Genomic DNA, 448 nt, shown 5'->3' with positions numbered 1-448 from the left:
CTTCGCCAACTTCCACGAAATAGCTCTCACATGTTTACCTTCCCATTTTTTCCATATTTGAGTGTCATTTCTATCGTTCTATGACCTTATTTCATCTCCAATACACGGCACAAACATCAGAGAAACATTTGTTATCACTGGAAGGCTAAATAACAAAGGAATAGGGTTGATTATTGACAGAATTATAGCAGACGTTATTTTCCCTCATTTCTTGCATCTATGGTCCGTGTGTCTGGTGTATTATTACCTTACAGGCAATATTAACCCTTATAAAGATCAGAGGTGGACAAATAACATCAAAATAAGGCAAATCAATAAGTTTTTTCTGGTGTGTGATGAGGTATCTTTTAAGGAGTTATTTCGCACGGAAAAACGACACTGCTGCTCTTGCTCTTGCTCTTTTTTAAGTCTGGGTCTTGACACATTGCGAACGAAACTGCAGAAAGTG

Source organism: Eriocheir sinensis, chromosome 37, assembly GCF_024679095.1.
Source record: "Eriocheir sinensis breed Jianghai 21 chromosome 37, ASM2467909v1, whole genome shotgun sequence".
NCBI classification, from domain to species: Eukaryota; Metazoa; Arthropoda; class Malacostraca; order Decapoda; family Varunidae; genus Eriocheir; species Eriocheir sinensis.
Note: the sequence above shows the minus strand (reverse complement) of the source record.